Here is a 21,678-nt window from a genome sequence, read left to right as displayed (position 1 = left end):
GACTGAGGGGGGCACAGAATTCTCTGTCCCGTGGACATTGTCACATCAGGGTATGATGGTCCTATTGCCATCCCTTGAAACCAGAAGGCATGCCATTGTGTGGGCAAAGCTGACACGCTGAGGGTCGCAGGTCACAGAGACAGATCTACCCTTGGGCTCTGGATGGATCACTCACCTCCTGGACCCAAACAGCCTCTGCACTGCTTGTTAGTTCAATAAACATCCTTTTTGACTTAGATAATTTTAGACAGATTTTTTCATTAGTTGCAGCTCATACACCAAACAAATAAACACTCCTTGGTAGGTTGAAAAACATGGCCAGTCCAGGAGCCAGCTTACAGTCCAATTCTGACTACATATTTGGATGTCCTTTATCCTATACACATAGATGACCTACAGAACCAATTACCAAATACAGTTCAACTAAATACAATCCTGGGTAATTTGCTGAATACACAAGATGAATGTGTCTCTTGAGAGAAGAAGAAATAAAACGCTGGTTTAGTTTCTCTTTACTTACATCAATAGCCTTTGTCATCTGTCCACTCCCTGAGGTCATCACTGCCATGTCGCTTGAGTGTTTTTCTCTGTGGGAGGAACAAACTAGCAAGGAGGCAGGAAATCCCTCTTCTGCCTCCTTTTTGTCCTGAAACTGTTGCCATTGTCAGTTTACTAGATTTTAGTTTACTTTGCACAAACACTGTTTAGACCCACTAGAAGTTTAGGTACCTTAGATAGTCACAGCACCTTTTTGCGGAAAAACTCCAGGCCAATTCTGGGAATTATCTCATTCGTTCTTATATGACCCTTATAAGAGATTCTGTGTTTTCATTCCAGTATGCCACTCTGCCACAAATCCTTGACAGGTATCTCTTCCCTGATGAACTCTGATGTGGCTTGACATTACCTTCCTTGCTCCATGATCTGTGAAGAAAGAGAACACAGGTGTCGTGAATCCAGCACCTTCGGCATTTGGATTGACATGGGTACTCTGTTTCTGGATCTGGATTTTGCATGCACTTTGTTTACTTATAGTCCTAGATCAGGAAATCAGGATTGACACAGAACATGTTGTTTGAGCCTTATGAGCAGCGTACCCTTGTGTGCTCAAGGAATGAGGGGACTGGGAACCATCGTCAGGATCCTGCAGTGGGCATGGGACTCACCTCCTTCAGTGGCAACCTTGATTCCAGTCCTTCTGAAGACAGACTGGAGCTCCAGGGCATCTGCCTATTCACCTCCTACTTCTTTCCCTCCTCTCCTCTCTTTACTACTCCTTTGCTTCTTTTCTTCAAATACCAGAAAGATCAAAGAGATAGACCCTTGGAGTGTATGGTACACATGGAGGTTATGGGTTATTATCCTAGTTCCTTTTCCTTTCCACCTAAAATCCCATTTTATTTGCTAGGATAAGACCAATAAACTTTATTCAATGGCTTCTAAGAATAAATTTTAGATAAGCAGAGGTGAAAAAACCAGCATGTTAAACCAAGGCGTAATGACATCAATCTGATGTCATAGTTCATGATTATTTAAAAGGATGATATATGAAAGTGAAAGTGTTAGTTGTGTCCGACTCTTTGTGACCCCATGGACTGTAGCCAACCAGGCTCTTGTGTCCATGGGATTTTCCAGGCAAGAATACTGGAGTGGGTTGCCATTTCCTCTTCCAAGGGATCTTCCCAACACTGGGATCGAACCCAGGTCTCCCACATTGCAAGCAGATTATTTACCATCTGAGCCACCAGGGATACCCAATTAGTATCGCTGATTTAAATCAGCAATTAGTATTTTTTAAAATATTTCATTTCACGTATGCAAATTTTACATGGCAAACCAGTCTGGATCCTCATGAATAAATCTCTTTTTACAATTTACTGTGAAAAAAAAAGTCCCATTAAATGTCACCTTTTAATTTAATACATAGTTGTTTTTTTTTTAATCTTCATCTCCAGAGGAGAACTCACTCCTAAGCAACCAATCTCTTTTTTAATCTTTCATCAGAGTGATCTTTTAAAAATATGTATCTTATCCTTATTAAACTTTGTCAGTGCTTCTCAGTGAGTTATAGTCACTTAGGAAAGTATGCCAGTGCCTTTATGATCTGGCCCTTGTCTCTGCTCTCTTTCACTTGGTAGCAACACAGACCTGGCTCTGCCATTTGTTAGCTGTTTAACATTGAACACGTTACCTGACCAGTCCAATTTTTAGTTTCCTCTCTGTTAATGGAAACTCTAATACCCATGGAGAGAGGGTTGTTGTTAGAATTAAATGATCTTCACACACAAACACATGCATGTAGAGTCACTTGTACAATAGCTGGTATAAAGTAGGTTTTCCATAAAAGCTGGAGGTTTTAGTAGTAATAGAAGTAGCAATAATAGGAATAACAGTATTATAGTTATTATTACTTTAATAATACCCATCATCAGATCTTGAAGCATTAAATTGCATTCAAGCATTAAATTGTTAAATTTATAGTCTTCAAATAAATGTTAGTTGCTTCTACTTTATAGTCACAGGCTAATAAACACTACTTCTTCACAGCACATAAATGAGTTTTTGGTACCTTGATCTCCATCCTGACTTATAATGAGCATGGTATTAAATAACTAAAATATCAAATTTAGATATTCTAAATTATTTGCAGTCTTTTCTCTGGGGACATTTTCAGCCTTTTCTCTGGTGTGGGGGTGAAGTTAGAAGGACTAAGTATCAAAGAGGAACTAAGAACTTAAGGAGGAACAGAAGAGTAGGGTCTGAAAAAGCATGCCAGAGAGTCCTGATCTGCTTGAGTTCTTCTTCACGCTCCCCTTGTGAAAATCACTGATTCACAGATCAGACAAAATATATCTCATGGCCTGGGCTCCAAATGGGAGAGATTTTTTTCAGTCTCGAGTACACATGGGAAATAGTGATTTCTGCATGTGGTTTCACACTCCAATTTAGGTCCAATACTTTGAGTTGTATTATGTTTTAATAAGATCTCTATCTCACTCATCATTCGAAGTAGACCATGGTTTATAGATTAATTGTAAGATAAAATAGGACTACTTGAGTTAAGAAGAGAATGAGGATTCTTTAAATCAGTTCTGAACTTCAGTGAGCATAAGAATCACTTGGACTACTGATTAAATCTGTAGACTTCTGGGTTCAATCTCTGGAGATTCTGAAAAAGTTGGTCTTGGGCAAGACCCAGGGATCTGCATTTTAAACCAGTTCCTTAGATTAATTTGATGGAAATGGTTATCCTTTAGGAAGGATAACCTTTAATGGATAACCTTTAAGAAGGTTATCCTGAAAGAAAAGAGTAGATTACTGTGAATATGAGATGGTCACTTTATACAATCAAGGCTGGAATTTAGCTCTAATGTTCCCAATAGGTAAGAAAAAGTGGAAGCACACAGAATCATATGTATCTGATTTTATTTTAGGAAACAAAACCAAAAAAGATTCTTAAACACTATGTATGAAAAAACAATCTTTCTCCAAGAACCAAACTGAGGGAAGAAGTTTTGCTATCAAGGGACACTACATAACATGCTTAGCAGATATCTTAAATTTAATTTCACAGAAGACCCATACAAGGTTTAATCTAATAAGACTTATACTAATGGTTAAAGTAGTTGAACTCAGTGAATTCCATTAAGATGGTGATGAGATAAGATGATTTAGAAACTATACTTTCAGATTATTTAATATAAGTATTGGACTTACAGATCCCCCCAAAATGGATAGCCTGCCTTTGAAATTTTCTTAAAAGAATTTTAGCAGTTCGGAAATTAAGGGGAATTCTTTATACCATGAATGAGGACGTTGTTTTTCAAAGAGTATGACAGAAACTTTACTCTAAAAAGGGCAGGTGTCACCAGCTGGGGAACTTTGGACAAATTTGCTTTAATTTTATTTTTCTTAGCTCATTTTTATTTTTACTGTTAATACTATTAATTGTAAATTAATACCAACAGTTGAATTTTCTAGAGGTGAGTTTTATATTTCCTTCTGTGTTAGTTTATCCTAACAATTGATCTATCCTTTAATTTCTTCTAGTCCAGTGTTTAATTTGTGTCTTATTCCAGCTCCATTGTTTTTAACCTTTATTTTGCCTCTTTAGTTTATCCTTTAACTATTTTGGCGGCTTCCCTGCTGACTCACGCAACAGTAAAGAATCTGCCTGGCAAGCAGGAGACCTGAGGTCAGTCCTTCACTCAAGAAGATCCCCTGGAGGAGGAAATAACCACTCCAGTATTCTTGCCTGGAGAATTCCTTGGACAGAGGAGCCTGGTGGCTACAGTCCATGGGGTGGCAAAGAGTCGGACATGACTGACTTCCACTTTCACTTCACTTAGCTATTTTTAGCCATTTATGCAGCTTCCTTTCCTTTCAATCCATTTTATCCTCCTTTATGTTGACAATGTACCTGCTTCAGAATTTTCCAGATCAAATCCATTTCTGGCAGGCATTCGACTGTAAAACTCTGGGGACTCAGTTAGCTCTTTGTGCAGGGGCTGAAGCAAATCCAAAGCCACTCACTGCGGAGTTCACAGCTACTGTCATCAGGTCCCTGGGAGCATTTCCCCATGGGGAGGGGACCTCCTTCCATCTGGATGGGATTGCTGGTTGGCTTTCAGCGTCTGTAATAGCCCTATCCTACCAGCTGTTCCTTTGGTTTTAGGACTTGAAACTGTTATCAGGTAGATAACTTCAAATGGTCAAATCACCAAGATATTATGAAGTAATATACTGGGAATTTTGTCTAGGAAGGAAAACTACACATCTACTTCTCCTGGTACGTCAGATTCTCCTGGAGCAAATTTGACCATTAGAAGACTAAATGAAGGTCTCAGTTAATTTAAAATCTGGGATTTCCTTTCTTTGAGTTGTATTAAATTCATTTCTGCCTTACTTTAAAAATGTTGAGGCTGAGACTCAGGAGCTAAGTGTACATTCTAAAACAGCGACTTCATTAACGCGCAATCCTGAACAGGTTTAATCATCTAAACTTTCTCCATTTTCATCATCTTCAACTGCCTGTTGCTCATGGATTTTGAAAAAATAATGTACCATTTTACTTTATTTTTTTATAAAGAGATAAAATATAATAAAAACAAAAAGTTGTTGTTATTCAGTTGCCAAGTTGCGTCTGACTCTTGTGACCATATGGACTGTAGCCCACCAGGCTCCTCTGTCCATGGGATTCCCAGGCAAGAATACTGGAATGGGTTGCCATTTCCTCCTCCATAAATAAAAGTTAAATTTCTCTAAATACATGATTTAAAAGATGCATTGGAACTCGGAAGCTCAGTATTCTAAAACTGAAAAGGCTCCTTCTGCCGACTAGTTTCACCATTAGAGTTTTTGTCAGTGGTCCTCAAAATTTAGCATCAGAATCACCTGTAGGACTTTTAGGAAAACACAGCTTGCCAGGTTCCACCCTAGAGTTGCTTGTAGATACAGGTGAAGCCCCAAATTTTGTGTTTCTAATAAGCACACGGACGATGCTGATGACGTTAGCCCAGGAATCACATTTTGACAATGACTGGAGTATAGGCTCCAGAAATGTTGTTTGTTTGTTTGTTTGTTCTGATTTTTGTTGTTGTTGAACTTAGAAGCATATGTACCAGTCAAACTGCTCTCATTTTTATGATTTCTCGAAGATAATAGTCATAGCTTCTTCACTCTCATTGTTTATTTGTTTAATGTCCTGTGGTGTAATTCTTCTGAACCTGGAAGCTTAAAATGATTTATGGCAGTATTTCACAGAAGCCTGCAATAGCTTTGTAAGCATCTCCCTGATTCCGGCCTGACTCCCATGGAGCCTATTTTCACCCAGCAGTCAGAGTGATTTGGGGAAAAGAGAAAACAAATCGTGTTATTTCTCTGTGCAGGAGCTTACAGGAGCTACCCAGAGAAAAGGCCAAACTCTTTATAATTGCCTCTAAGGCCTTATGAATGGCTTTCCAGTTACCTTGCTGAACTCATCCTGAACTCATTGCTCTCCTTTTCTCTCACTCCTCTCTAGTCACACTGGCTACTGGCTGTCCTCTGCACCTGCCAAACGCAGATATACTGCTCACTCTCCTAGGAGTGTTCTTTCCTCTAGATAACCTAACTTTCTCATCTGCAAGTCTTGGCCAAAACTTTACCTTTTCAAAGAGCCCTTCTGTGCTTCCCCTCCATCTCCTTACCCCACTTTATTGTTTCCAAAGCACTTATCACCTTATCATGTACTATATAATTAACTGATTTATAATGTCTATTATTCACTTTCTATTTTTCCTGGGTAGAACATAAGACTTATAGGGGCTGGAATATTCCTTTCTTGGTCCCTTTTGTTCACCAGTGAATCCCAAGTGCTTAGAACAGTGCAGGGTACATAGTGGGTGCTCAACAGACATTTTTTGAATAAATGAATTATTTAATGTTAGTTTCCTATAAAGATTTAAACTTTTTACTTAGATTTGCTATTTCAAATTCAGCCTACAACTACTCTTTAGAAAGTCTTACATTCTATTTAATGCAGCATATTTTATAATAGCAAAGTCTAGGAAAAAACTGAAATATCCACTCATAAGGGATTGGTTAGGTAAATAAAGTAACTTAGTTTTGTGTCATATAGCCATGAAGATAGTAAAACATAGGAAAGCAACAAAAGCCAAATTCTCTATAGGCACAATCTTTGCTAATAATGTAGCTGTATTTCTTCTAGATCACATACATACGTTCAAAACCTGTTTACCTCAAAGATTATTGACTAAGTATGCTGAGTTTGGGCTTCCCTGGTGGCTCAGGGGTAAAGAATCTGCTGTCAATGCAGGAGACCTGGGTTCAATCCATCCCTGGGTCAGGAAGATTCCCTGGAGAAGGAAATGGCAACACTCCAGTATTCTTGCCTGGGAAATCCCATGGACAGAGGAGCCTGGGCTACAGTCTATGGGGTCTCAAAGAGTTGGACACGACTCAGCGACTAAACAACAACATGTTGAGTTTATCAGACCCTCTTTAATACAAAGCAAAGTGAGGAATATTTTACTCAAAGAATTCCACACTTCACAACTTCTTAGAGAAGGAGCAGTAATGATAATAGAGGACACTGACTCGCTCTGTCCCAGGCACTGATTAGCTCATCTGTATCTTGACAGTAACTCTGTGAGATAAAGGTGATTATTGTCATCATTTTGCAGATAAGGAAACAATAGGATTCAGAGAGGATAAGTAATTAGGATGAGAAGTCCAAAGTCACATGGCTAGTAATCATGCCACCAAATCCAGTGTCTTTTCTTTCTTAGAAAAAGTAAAAATCAGAGACTCTCCCTAAAAAATAATTTACTGATTTGTTTCTCCAGCTTCATCTTACATGCTCTCCTACATGCGTGCTCCTCCCTAGTCAAATGTATCTGTTTGCCATTCCCGGAAAGTCCCTTCTCTGGCCTCTGACTTTCAGAAACCTTCCCTCTGCCTGAACTCTCACTTACAACCAATTGCTGCCTGTTAAAATCCTACCTATCCTCCAAGGCTCATCATACCTAAATTCTGAGTCAGAAGTTGTTTTGCCTTCCTCTGAACTCCAACAGCTTGCACATATTGTCTTTAAAATGCATATAATAATTATAATACTCTGGCTTCTGCTTTTATTAAGGATGTGCCTTATTGCTTCTACACTTTAAATTTCTTGAAGATAAAGATTTTACTGCTTATCTGCCACAGTCAGCAGGATATTATTAGATATCTTCTAAATATAAGTACCTAAAACAAATTCTGCCAATGCCCTATCCAGTGTGTTAGCTCTGGTCACATGTAGGAATTGAATACTTAAATTATAGCTAGTGCCAAATCTGAAATGATAATATTTTGGGATATTGGCTTAAATTACAGAAAAAATATCAGCATTAGTAACATTAATTTCACTTGTTTATTTTGTCTTTTTTTAATGTTAGCATCTAGAAATTTTCAAAGTACATATGTTCATCGCATATCTGTAGTGGTGAGTGCTGGTCAGTATATACCTTTCTCCTATTCCTTTTCCATCCACCAAGTGATCAAACCTACTCACAAATGAATTAAGAAAGCAGGCAATCCCCTGTTCTGAGATGCTCTAAAAGGGAGAGGCACACTCTCTCTGTATCATTTTTCTGTTTCACTTGGTTAGATTGTTGTTTTTGTCTGTAATTCCTAGGATTTTGTACCAAGAAACAAAAGCGAACATTGTGTGTTTGTGCATGTGCGTGTGCGTGTGTAAGAGAGAGAGAAACATGAAAAGTAACATTTAAACGTCTAAATCAGAATATAACCAGAATTATAGGAAGCTTTCCATTTTGAAGTAAATTGGCATCAAGGAAAAGAGAAAGCAAACAAAGTGCTCAGCCCAGTAAACGGCCCTTGGTCCAGTCCTATCGTGATGTCAGTTTTGCTTCAGCCATAGTAGACAGCCCTACAAGCTGCCCCCAGCCACGTCTCTCCTACTGCTTGCTGGTGCCTTGTGCTTTAGGCAGTTTCTTTCCAGGCAACCACAGACTGTTTACTGACTGTAATCAAAATGACAGCACGCTGTTTTCACAACCCAGCGTTAAGAGTCGATTGCCTTTTTCACTTGGCAACCTAAGGGAGCTTGAGGTACAACTTGCATCACTTCAAGATGGTGGTGCTTACTTCATATGTAACCTGCATCCTTTGAGGCTTAAACTACAGAGGAATTGAGAGTTATCTAGCATGCAGCAGGAAGGCTGTAAAATCTGCCTTCAGATTAGCGCTAGTGGTAAACTCCATCGGAGCACACTTATTTAGGTGTGGCTGCAGTTCTGCTGTGGTTCTTCGCCAACCAGAAACCAGCCACCTGAGCAGCTTCTCTTTTAAGCATCCCCACCCCAACCCCACCCCATCCCAGCTAGATGGTTATAATGTTGTGGAGTCTGATCACCTTGAAGATGGAGAGGAGATGCAGAGGAGAGTGTAATACAATAGAAAACATGCCCTACCCCTAAGAGAGTCAGAAGAAAACAGAATGAGGGGAATGTAACCTGTGATTCAAGTAATCTGTAAGGTCTAGGTTTGTCCTTGATGTCACTTGCTGTGACATGTTGAATGCTCAGTGTTTTTGGTATTGAGTGTCTACATCTGTTATGGAGAAGGAAGCAGGGAAGTGACTAGTTGATATGTAATGCCTCTTTTATCTCTAAAGCACTGGAACTCTGTGCTTGGTGTATTCCAACATTCATCCCTTCTGAAACACAGTGATCTGAGGGTACAGTAGTTACCTTATACTCTGAACTCAAAGGGTCATTGAATATTGGACTAATGATGTAACTGGGGTTGGCTGTGTTATACCTTTTAGAGTCTGTCTTCATATTCAGAATATTTTATGGGCTATGTGCTTATTCAAATTTGAGCTTTTTTTTTTATGAATCAATATGATAAATACCTTGAGAAGAGTATAGCTGGAGGGTTGGTTGCTAAAGAGAATTGTCCCTCACATCCTTTCTATTTAGATACTCAATTCTGTACACATAATTTCTTCCTAAATTGGTGATATCAAAAATCTTCTATACAAATAACAATTTAAAAAAAACTAACAAAACTTCAAGTCTAGGTTTCAGTGAAATACGATCAGTCATGGAAGAAAATGTGAAAACACAGAGTCTCTATGTTTTTCCTTCAGCCACTTAGCACATCATTGGTACCAAAGTAGAGCAAAGACTGTGCGCTGCCTGAGTTAGGTGTAGATGTTACCACTTATTTGGGTTTCCCTGTTGGTCAGCAGTAAATCCCCCTGTAAAGCAGGAGACATTCAATACCTGCATTGGCAAGATCCCCTGGAGGAGGGCATGGCAACCTACTCCAGTACTCTTGCCTGGAGAATCCCAGGGACTAAGAAGCCTGGCAGGCTTCAGTCCATAGAGTTGCAAAGAGTCGGACATGACCGAAGTGACTGAACATACACCCACTTTACCACTTAATTGCAGCAGGATCACACAGTGGAGGGTCTCTGCATGTAAACACAGGAGGAATACTGTTCAGAGCTCAACTCTTTGGGAGCTAAAGGAAGCCAGAATGCCACAGGCAAGAGAAAATTACATTTGACGCAAAATTTTCTTTAGAGATTGCAACAACCAATATGCTAATTAGAGTCAAGACAGGCATAGCGTGCCTGGCCCTTCTCAGGATGCAGGATCTAGCAAGACTGGCTAGTGAGGGCAGCAATCATAAGGAGAAACAAAAGCGTTGAACAGAGGAGATGCTAGGAAGGACAGAGCTGGAATTTGTGGCGTTTCTACAGTGTTCCATGTATGGAACTTGAACTAACTACTCAAGGACATGGATAATTTAGGATTCTGATAAAACTGCCTGTGCAAAGTTGGGCATTGAATTCATTTATTCTTCAAACGTCTTTCTCCTTTTAAAAAAATAATAAGACTTTATTTTTCTAGGGCAGTTCTAGGTTACCAAGAACTTGAATAGAAAGTTCACAGACACAGAAAACACACTTATGTTTACCGAAAGGGAAAGGGGAAGGGAGGGATAAATTTAGGAGTTTGCAGATACAAACTACTATATATAAAATAAACAACAAAGGTCTACTGTATAGCATAGGGAACTATATTCAGTATCTTATAATAATCTACAGTGAAAAAGAAAAAAATGCATATACATATATATGAATTACTTTACTATACACCAGAAACTAACACAACATTGTATGTCAACTACACTTTAATTTTTAAAAAATCCAATAAAACATAAAATATCTATCAAATGTTGAAAAAAAAAGTTCAAAGAGTTTCCAAATCAAGTGTGCCTTTTTATGTCTTAAATATTCAGTTCTCAAATTTTTTATTCAGGAAGAAATTGAGAATAAATAGAAAGTATTTTGTTATGCATAAAATTTCCCAAATTTAGCTTTCCAGAGGGATCTGGATTATTGGAGAAAGTGAGTATTATTTTATGGTTACATCTGTCTCACAGAATGTTGTTTGAAGCGTAATACAGTTATATAGTACATTTAATGGTTATTCAAAAGAAATGTGTCTTAACGATGACTCAGGATAATTTTGAGACACAGAGTAAACAACAAGTTTAACACATGTATGAGAGAGCTTACTACTGCAGTTTCCAGGGCGTATTTTAACTCGTGCTAATTTGCATAGAGATCTGCATCAGGATTTGGATGTGCCCTGCCACTTTTCATTTACTCCTAAGCATTACCCTTCCCCTTTTCAAAACATACTTAATGCTTTTGAATAACAAATTGGAATTCTTTCCCCCAAAGAATCAAGTTATTTCTCACAGTTGTCACTATGTTGGTGGAGGAAATGGTCATATCAACTGTAAATATTTTGCTCTCTACACTGACTAAGGTGTCCTTACCTTTCATTAAAAAAACATTTCTTTTTGGTTCAGGCTTTCTTATTAATATTTTACTGGTTTGTTATTTATATTTTTATTGTAGACTGCCTAAGTACTTTGAATATAAAGGTAGGATGTCATTTTTTTTAAAAATCACTGATCTAATCCCAGTTTGAGAACCCAAGCACCATTTCATCAACGTCTACCATAAACTGAGCCCAGATATAATATAGTGTTGCTTCTGTTCACCATGGAACCACTAGCCTCCTGTTTCAAATACACGTATTCTCATCCTGAGATTTAACAGATCTTTCCTATAGGATGATAATTTTTGTGACTTGGTTGAAAAAATGGTAGAAGTCATGAAGAAAGCATAGTTAAGTAGAAATAGTAAAGGATGTTTCTCCAGAGGAAAGACTTTAGGATATAATCTGCTCTGAAGGATGGAGAGGATTGCTTTTATAGAGGCTACCACAGACTCTCCCTAGTTGTGGAAAGAATTGTGGAAAATCAACATGGAAAAGCAACCATGATGTTAACCCAGAAAATGTTGAAAAGGCTGACTTACCTTCATAATGGAATTCGTTTTAGGAAAATCAATTCATTATTAATTCCACTTAACTTTTTTTAGGTTAATTCACTTCTTCCTCAGAAATGCCACTTTCTGACAATACATTTTTAAGTGACTTTTGGCTTTAAATAATTTGTTGGTTTATGGATCTGCTTTATCTCTAAATCTGCCACAATTGAAGTTTCAATAATTCGAAATCAATGTTTTGTTTCCAACTGAATGAACTGGCTATTCAAAGAATTATCTTTCAATGACCACTCTTATTTGATTTTAAGACTTAATTTTCAAAGGAACAATTTACAAGGTACAGAATAAAAAGAGGGCAAATCTCTGGTTGTACAAATTGAACTTCATGGATGCTTATGTCTAAGAGTGCACAATTGTTTGTATTGTTAGTTTGAAAAATATATCACAACCAGCAGCTGGGTCAACTTTCTAATAGAGGTAAGGGTAGGAAATTACCAGTTTGAAATATAAAACTGCTTAAACATACAGAATAAATACCAGACTTTTCAACTGAAGGGGAAATGGACACAAATGTACTTTTTGTTACTTTAAGTATTTGCATAGTCTTTTTACTTAACACATGCCCACTTGTTAGAATTTTGAAATTATTCTAAAAGCCATTTCTCAGTTGTCTTTCGCTTCTCTAGCCAAACTTTCATTAGCTTTTCTTGTTTTTCTCCATCTTCCTTTAGTCAATTGCTTTTCAAACCTGACTGCATATTTGAACTATGCTTGCAGAGCTTTTAAACACTGATGCCCAGGCTCAGCCAGCGCATTTAATTGAATTGGCCTAAGGTGGAGCAAGCTTTACTGTTTTTTTTTTTTTTTTTAAGCTTTGCTCTTTTTGAAGCTTCCCAGATGATTCCAGTGTGTAGCCAGAGCTGTGCCCCACTCTTTCTGAATAAGCCCATCATGTTTTATCTATTTCCATTTTCTCTCAGATATTTTCATATCTATTTCCTTTAAACTGTTCTTTTCCCTCCTTTTATTATTATTAGTGAGGTTTAAAAATCTGACTTTTTTTTTTGCAGTTTTCATTTTGCTTTTTCTTTCTAATTTTCCATGTACTGGTGAAGAAGTTCTCATTCCAGACATATATATTTGATTTTTATTCTTATCTAATACCACCAAGTTTTACATCAATGAAAAAGAATATATTTCATTATATATGCAATATATTTGTGTATTATATACTTTTGTCTGTTCTTTCAATGTTAATATAATAATATACTTTAATTTTTGGAATTGATATATTAAGATTGATAGTAGAACCCCATAAAAGTGTTGAAAACTAATATGAAGAATGGATTTACTTGAGTTGTAATCATTAATGGCTATGATTAAAGAGACTTTAATTAAGATAGTTTAGAACTTTGAGACCATGTTAACTCAATGACATGTAAATATTCTATTAATGATATCTTTTATCTTTTCTCAGCTAAAGGACATGTTTTTCCTACAAATTTCAATAATTTCAGAACAGTGTAGAAGTGAGAATATTACATACTTCATCAACTAGCATAGCTGTAACAAGATATCCATAGCAAAAGAAGTATTAATAGCAACAAAAAAAGGGGAGTAAAAAGATCTAAGTAGATAAAATTCAGTGATGTAATTAGCAGCAGTAAAAATAGAATTATGAGAGGGAATATGTAGAAGATCCAAGGATTTGAAATGAAAGAGAAAAATGATGGGCAGTTAGTTAAGCCTGGAGGAGCAGATAGGAAATATGAGTGCCCGTGTGGCACTTCCTCCAAATATAGTCAAGCCATTTCTTCTCCATGAAGTTTATTTACCATTATTGGTAAAAATACTGGTTGGATTGGCAAAAGGGAAAAATACCTGGCCAAAGAAAACATCTATTTCTGCTTTATTGACTATGCCAAAGCCTTTGACTGTGTGGATCACAATAAACTGTGGAAAATTCTGAAAGAGATGGGAATACCAGACCACCTGATCTGCCTCTTGAGAAACCTGTATACAGGTCAGGAAGCAACAGTTAGAACTGGACATGGAACAACAGACGGGTTCCAAATAGGAAAAGGAGTACGTCAAGGCTGTATACTGTCACCCTGCTTATTTGACTTATATGCAGAGTACATCATGAGAAACGCTGGACTGCAAGAAGCACAAGCTGGAATCAAGATTGCCGGAAGAAAAATCAATAATCTCAGATATGCAGATGATACCACCCTTATGGCAGAAAGTGAAGAGGAACTAAAAAGCCTCTTGATGAAAGTGAAAGAGGAGAGTGAAAAAGTTGGCTTAAAGCTCAACATTCAGAAAACAAAGATCATGGCATCTAGTCCCATCACTTCATGGGAAATAGATGGAGAAACAGTGGAAACAGTGTTAGACTTTATTTTTGGGGGCTCCAAAATCACTGCAGATTCTGACTGCAGCCATAAAATTCAAAGACGCTTACTCCTTGGAAGGAAAGTTTTGACCAACCTAGATAGCATATTGAAAAGCAGAGACATTACTTTGCCAACAAAGGTCCGTCTATTCAAGGCTATGGTTTTTCTTGTGGTCATGTATGGATGCGAGAGTTGGACTGTGAAGAAAGCTGAGCACCAAAGAATTGATACTTTTGAACTGTGGTGTTGGAGAAGACTCTTGAGAGTCCCTTGGACTGCAAGGAGATCCAACCAGTCCATTCTAAAGGAGTTCGGCCCTGGGTGTTCATTGGAAGGATTGATGCTAAAGCTGAAACTCCAATACTTTGGCCACCTCATGTGAAGAGCTGACTCATTGGAAAAGACTCTGATGCTGGGAGGGATTGGGGGCAGGAGGAAAAGAGGATGACAGAGGATGAGACGGCCCATCACTGACTCGATGGACGTGAGTTTGAGTAAACTCCGGGAGTTGGTGATGGACAAGGAGGCCCGGCGTGCTGCAATTCATGGGGTTGCAAAGAGTCGGACATGACTGAGCAACAGAACTGAACTGAACTGAAAAGTCCCTTGGCCATATCCTGCCTGTAGGTATGCTTTGTGAAATCCATCCAATATTGTAAATAATTTGAAATAGATGACAACATTTAACAAGAGGGAAGTTTCTCAAAAAAGAAATCTAGATTTTAAGCTTCTTTGGAAAAACCATTAGATTCAATAGTCTCCCGGCCCTTAGGAGCATCCCCTCTTTAGAAAGCACATGTGCTGTGGAGTTTTTTAGTCCCAACCTGACTTGCTTTACTCATTTCTCTCACCTGCATCATGCATGTAGGAATTTGGGCTTATTTCTTGGAGAATTCATTCTTTTTTTTTTTTTTTTTTTGGAGAATTCATTCTTAAGTGTATGTCCATCCATGGTGTAAGTCCCATGAAAAGAAATTGCTCGGAATACTTTGTCTATGGCCCTACCATGCTGAATGTACTCAATCTTATCATAATACTCTGCAAAAGCAATTTACATAAAGAAAAATAAATGTTACAAGACAGCAAAGACACAGGGAATCTAACAAACAGGTGATTGGTTCTCAAATAGAAGCTTGAGCCCATAAAATGTGTCCTATTAATAAGCTCTGCATGAATTTTTGGGGTTTGGTTCAGAAGTGCAATGTCACTTAATAACAGGAGCTGGGATTTAGTGAATTATTCCAGTTCAAGCTCTTGGAAAAAGAAAAGGACAAAATGTTCTGTACGACCGAAGTAAGAATAGAGTATCTTCTGAATATTAGGAGATTAAAATTCCCAAAAGTGAGCTTCTTGGCAGAAAATGGCCAAGGTTATTTAAGGAGTGACTTCCCATCTTTGAAATCACCCATTGAATAAAAAAATATTAAACTACTGTTTAAAAATTTAAAGACCATCATTTCTTTCTCTTTCCTCCAGCTCAGAACTTAATCACATGCAGGGCTCCCTATATGCAGTCTAGAAAAGCATGAAAAGCTAATTCAACTATTACAGAAATAACTCCAAACTTTTAAAAGTTTTCTCTGAACTAAAACAACCCCTGAGAATTCCCTAATACAGCTACCACCTAGCATATGCTTATATGCACTGTATTTGTGTTTAATAGGTAAATTTAATTTGTAAGCATGCTTATAAATTACTTTGCAGTTACTCTCTCTTCATTTATCTTGAGCAGAAATTTCTTTAAAGTTCTCTCTATAAAGTCCTTTTTTACTTCAAAACCTGGAAAAATGAGGTAGAGTATTATAAGAATCACTCAATAAATAGGAGGAATATTAAAACTTCTGTTATGCAGTTGAGTGGGTATTCATATAAAATTTAAAGAATTCTACTGTGGCTGATTAGATGTCTGAACATAGATTCAGATTTCAGATATCTACAGAGCTGGTGTCCATCAGACAGGTCAGCAAGCACATCTTTGCTTAGCAAGAGAGCAAGATTTTCTTTATTTACTTAGTTTCAGGTAAAATTAACAGAAAATTATCACTATTCTGCTCTTAACTCTATACATAAACCCACTAAAATGTATGCAAAGAATGTGTTAACTTCACCCCAGTGTGAAAAATATTATCAAGTAAAGCTGAACTAAAGTGGTAGCTTTCTAATCAAAGATAAATATATGAACTTGCAACCCAAGAGGCAATACAATTGGCTTTTATCCGTCCCAGATTTCATAACTACCTCAAAGAACAACCTACCTCAAGAACTTGTAGTTTGGATACCAGGTTCTACATTGGATTGCCATTAAAGGTGTTTATGGTGTAAAATTCAAGTGAAAGTAAAGATAATTTAGGATTAAAGTTAATAAAAATTTAAAATAGACCCCTAGTACAGAAGTGTACTGTTAATATCTTAAATTATATTTCAGGAGTTATGTGTGCGTGTTAGTCACTCAGTCATGTCTGACTCTGTGACCCTGCGGATTGTAACTCACCAGGCTTCTCTGTCCATGGGATTCTCCAGGCAAGAATACTGGAGTGTATTGCCATTCCCTTCTCCAGAGGATCTTCCCCACCCAGGGATTGAACCCTGGTCTCCTGCATTGCAGGCAGATTCTTTACCATTTGAACTATAGGGAAGTCCTTATTGCAGGAGTAGGTGGATAAATTAATCCTAAAGTTTTAGAGAACTGCTAAAACAATCATCAATATTAAGGTAGAATGAATAATATATTTTAGATGACAAGGTAAACATTATTGCCAACCTTCAGTGAGTTCACAGTGTTCCTATACATGAATGATAATGAGAAAGAAAGCAATCTGCACAGCCACTCAGGCAAGAACATTTCACCATCTAGTCACATTTCATTCCTCAGTGAAAAAAAAGTGTAAGTTTTTGTATGCTTACACTTATGGGTGCTTTCATTTAACCCCTAAAAATAAGGAATCAGAAGAGCTGGGAATGAGCTGGCGTCAGGAAGATGGACTAAAGCAGGGCACTGTCTAACTGAGAAATTTTCCCCTCGTGTCTTGAAGACTCTCAAACTCAAGGCCATTTCAGATCTGTCTAATCATGAGCCCATTAAGGCGTCTTGGCTGCCATGAAGATGAAACTGACATCGCAGTTATTTGAGTCACTTTAAAGAGGCCTAGGGTGGTTGAAGGGAAGGATTGGGAGGCCTGGGGTGCTGAAAAGACCTCCCAGCTCTAGCTCCCTAAGATCCCAGTAGCACACAGCTGTCAAGACCATGAAGCTGTTTGTAGAAAAAATCCTTTGTAGGGAAGCAGAGATTTTGCTGTATTTCAACAGTTTCATCCGGCACAGTTTGACTTTCTACCTTTTATTGCACCATCAATTCTATTTAAGCAGTAGACAGTTTGAGTTGATCACATAGCCCACACATACAGTCACTTCTGAGATTTAGGTTCTTTAACTTGATGGTCATAGTGGAAATTAATTCTTGGGGAAACGTAGGTTTTTTTTTGTGACTCTTCACAGAGGCCTACTGTCTAATAGTTGTATAGATTAAAGCACAAGCGAAATAAAGCCTTTTGCCCCTATTTTGTTAAAAAGAAAAAAGCCTTAGAAGTGGAGTCCATGATAATGTATCATTGGCAAAAGAGTGGTCTTCTAGAAGGCATGAGAGTTCTATGAGCAATTCAGGAAATGGCCAGGATGTTAACACTGATTGATGTTATTATAGAGAACACATTTTGTTGTTGTTTCAGCAAGGGCATGCTTCCAGGATAAGAACTATTCCCTTTTCAACTACGGAATCTCTTGGCAGTTTCACTGTATTCTTCCTGTTGTGGTAGAAGATGCACTACCATCCCCAGCATTAAAAAATAATACCTGTTCCTTTTGGCAAGCATTGGTGAACAGGGGAGGAGGGATGGGTTGGCACCTAATTGTGCCCCAGGATATACAATAAACACTGGACAGTCAGTATTTATTTACACAATCCTGCAATGTCGGCATCATCATTCCTGTTTATACAGGTGATATAATAGAGGCTCAGAAGGTTTAAATCTTCATTAGTTAATAGTGGACCTAGGATTCATTTGGGAATTCCCAGGTGTCTCAGTGGTAGAGAATCCACCTGCCAATACAAGAGACACAAATTTGATCCCTGGGTCAGGAAGATCCCTGAAGTAGGAAATGGCAACCCATTCCAGTATTCTTGCCTGAAAAATTCCATGGACAGAGGAGCCTGGTGGGCTGCAGTCCATGGGATTGCAGAGAGTTGGACACAACTGAAGCAACTAAGCACACACAATCACGTATATGAATCAAGCGCGTGCACACACACATATAAGATTCATCCCACTAGCCATCGCTCTTAACCGCTTCTCCATGTTGCTTTCTGGTTGTTCCCACACAGAAGGAACTGGCTAAGGACCTTTAAACATCTCTATTTCTCTATCCTCATGTTTAGCACAAGATTAATGGTAATATAAAACTCAGTGAAAATCAGAGATATATCAGATTACAATCAAGCTGAGAAATCAATTGGTGAAAATCCAGATAAATTAGGAACATTGAGTGAAAAGTGTCCTTATATATCCTTGATTCCCATTTCCATCTTTTACAAGTGTCCCTTCTGAGGCAACAAAACTCATTAGTAGCAGAATTTGAATCAGAAATCAAGACTTCCAGCTCAGTGCCCAACCTATTTTTCTCTACCACACCAGTACATTACAGTATTATTTTTGACCCACAAATGAAGTCACTACCAGTTCTTTTTAAGAATAAGATACCAAATGTATTTGATATATCATTTAATTGAAACATGTTTGATTTCTAACAATTTTCAAAGAGCACATTTGGTGAATAACTCTGTATGCATTTGCTCTTCACATGGTTACTACATATATAAAAAGAATTAAGAGATTCTTGCAACTATACTGATAAAAATATTACTAATAGGAACAAAATATAAGCATCCATTCATAAATGTAAAACAGTTCAGAAAGACCAGCTCTGGTGTTTACAGAGAACAAAGTTACATTCAGTCACCTGTAGTGAAGCTTGGAGTATACAATATGCTCAAGCCAATTAGCATCCTTTTCTGGGAACCCTTTTCAAAGAAACAGTTTTCTTTATAGCCAATGGTAGGAGCTCAAAAATATACAAGACCCAGGAATTTTCTCTGAGGCAACCACTATTTTGTAATTTTTTAGAGGAAGTATTATTGCTAGCCAAAGTAAAATCTTGGATGAGAAATCAGTATTTTTCCATATCATTAGAGATTATAGTTGTTTTTAAAGCAGAGGCCACAAGTTCTATTTTTAGGCTGGTTTGACCAGTACTGACTAGAAACCCATGTTGAAATCAGAGGTCTTTATTCCACACAGGGCACTCACTGCTTGGACTGATTGTGATGAAATGTTTTCATGCATAATCTTCTAAGCATATACACTTTTATTCGTCTCCCTATGTTACATTATACCACCTGTTGTATTTTTTAAAAACCTCTATGATTTTTAAAACTCTTCATTAAATTAATACTTATAGATTTTCTGCCAATAATTTTCTGTTCTATGTGATTGGTAATTGAATGCAATCTTTATGATTATTCTATAAAATATTTTAAAGAAACTGCAGAAAATATATATTATAAAATAAATAATTGCTTTTTGTCCAAGTAGCCCTCCTTGATAATTAGTAGTAATAATGATAATAATAACCAGTCATTAAAATATACACAGAAAAAAAATACAGAAATATATGAAGCTTATAACTCAAGAGGGTACAATACCCTTTCAAATCAATAAATAAAGTGGTAAATAATGTAAAATGAATATGTTAAAATAAAGAAATAACACATAATGGAGTATTTAGGGATAGTTTTATTACTAGAAGGTTAAATCTCATTTTAATGGGTTAGTATTGGTGAGAATAGATTATTTTACAGACAAATGATAATGTTTTTCAACAGCTATCCACCTCTATATTGTTATCATTCCCTATACGCATGGCCTCCCAAAGCTGTTACAAAAAGACTAAAGCACGAGAATGACAGTCCCAATGTCACTATACATTTATGTTCAAAAAATACTAGGCACACTGGAAATTTAAATAGAGAAAGTATAGCAACTAAATCAACTAGGTTAGCTTTGTGTAATAAAAAATATTTTCTCTTGACTACAGTGAATCATAAGCATCAACATGTTTCAAAAATACAAGCTCAGTAATGCCTAGTCTGTACCATAAGTCACCATTTCTAGACAGAGGCTCTTCCTTTGAGATAAAGGAATAGTAAGCAGTTTACACATCAAAGGATGCGTTTGGTCCTTGTAATTGACATTAAAACAACATTAGGTTAAAAATAGCAGCATGAAGATGATTTAAAATAAGAGAAATGATCTGGTTGTTATATTCTATGTTTCAGATAATTGAATGTTTTGCCAGCTTACCTGATGAAACAGAGCCTTATGGATCACAGCATAACAAAGCCCGCATCCAAGATGGTTAGAGTATAAAGAGCCTTCCCCTGCAGTTGTTCAGATTTTTGGCCACAGAGGTTTACATATTAACTACAATGTTTTCCTCCCCACCCCCCTTTGCTTTCTCTCTGAACAAGAAAACAAAGAAACCTTTCCAGAATCCTCTCTGCTTATGCCTCCGCTTCCTGTTCTGAGATTCACTCTATGGTACCCAACATATATCAGAAAACAGCTTTGAGGGGGAAAAAAAAAGAAAAAAAAAAAAAAAAGCTGACAGCACTCGACATAGTACCGCCATCTACTGGCAGACACACAAAATTGAACAAAAGGATGAACATACCCATTATTCTTTATCATACCTATGCCCTACACATGAATATGTAAAAAATATTCTTTTGCATACTAAATTGTTGGAGTATGCACAGTTTTCTGATATTATATATTTTTCTAAATTGTATAAGTTTACAATGTTGATTCAACCATAAATGAATACAATTAAAAACCCTCCAAATTTCTGTTTGAAAATCAGGTTTATGGACTACATGTAGAGTTTTGCAAAATCTCTCTTGTAGCCTGCTCTAGTCTTCTGAAAACTTTATCTTCCCACTGGATGAATTCTTTCTGAGTGACTAATATGCCTCCTTAAAGAACAAGGTAATAGTCATTCGCCGGCAGTCATTTTATGTTGCTTTTTGGTAAAACATTTATAAGTAGTAATATCTGGGAAGTATTTTTAACTCCAGTAAGGCTTATGCAATTTAGATCTATGGGTTATGTGCTCTACGTATATGACGGGAGGAACAGGTGAAATTCATCTTACATATGATAATATAATCAAAGGTTATATATTATTATATCTAGGTCTTTAAAATATTGTAGTTAAGAAAACATGGCTTATACGGATTTTGAAGCACACAATACATAAGCAAAATGACTTTATCAGTTTATTAAGAGATTTCTT

At 37.1% G+C, this 21,678-nt stretch overlaps 1 protein-coding gene across 1 annotated transcript in view; it reads right to left on the bottom strand.

Annotated features, from left to right (window-relative positions):
• Positions 1 to 20,926, bottom strand: part of LOC101103874 (sodium channel protein type 3 subunit alpha) — a 116,575-nt gene extending 95,649 nt beyond the window's left edge. The window contains exons 1-2 of the mRNA XM_042243788.2: positions 20,688 to 20,926; positions 730 to 924 (exon numbers count right to left, since the gene is read on the bottom strand). The gene's annotated coding sequence lies outside the window, so the exon portion shown is untranslated. The remainder of the gene's footprint in view (positions 1 to 729; positions 925 to 20,687) is intronic.
• Positions 20,927 to 21,678: the final 752 nt, after the last annotated feature.

Source organism: Ovis aries, chromosome 2 (genome assembly GCF_016772045.2).
Source record: "Ovis aries strain OAR_USU_Benz2616 breed Rambouillet chromosome 2, ARS-UI_Ramb_v3.0, whole genome shotgun sequence".
NCBI classification, from domain to species: Eukaryota; Metazoa; Chordata; class Mammalia; order Artiodactyla; family Bovidae; genus Ovis; species Ovis aries.
Note: the sequence above shows the minus strand (reverse complement) of the source record. Positions and strands in the feature narration are given on the sequence as shown.